This window comes from Octopus bimaculoides, chromosome 4, assembly GCF_001194135.2.
Source record: "Octopus bimaculoides isolate UCB-OBI-ISO-001 chromosome 4, ASM119413v2, whole genome shotgun sequence".
NCBI classification, from domain to species: Eukaryota; Metazoa; Mollusca; class Cephalopoda; order Octopoda; family Octopodidae; genus Octopus; species Octopus bimaculoides.
In genome coordinates this window covers 132,637,193-132,637,459 of record NC_068984.1, presented here as the reverse complement: position 1 = coordinate 132,637,459, position 267 = coordinate 132,637,193, and the positions used below count along the sequence as shown (strand labels likewise).

At 40.4% G+C, this 267-nt stretch overlaps 1 protein-coding gene across 1 annotated transcript in view; it reads right to left on the bottom strand.

The window, feature by feature from the left end:
- Positions 1–267, bottom strand: part of LOC106878946 (putative uncharacterized protein DDB_G0282129) — a 20,003-nt gene that overhangs the window by 9,456 nt on the left and 10,280 nt on the right. The gene's annotated exons all lie outside the window — the stretch shown is intronic.

The following is a 267-nucleotide window of genomic DNA, read 5'->3' as shown; positions in this document are numbered from 1 at the left end:
GTGAAACCAGTTGGCTACACCAGGCTCCAATCTGATTTAGCAGAGTTTCTACAGCTGGATGCCCTTCCTAATGCCAACCACTCTGAGAGTGTAGTGAGTGCTTTTACCGACGAAGGCCAGTCAGGCGGTACTGGCAACAACCATGCTCAAAATGGTGTATTTTACGTGCCACCTGCACAGGAGCCAGTTCGGTGGCACTGATACATATATATAGATACATATATATATATATAGATACATATATATATATATATATATATATATATA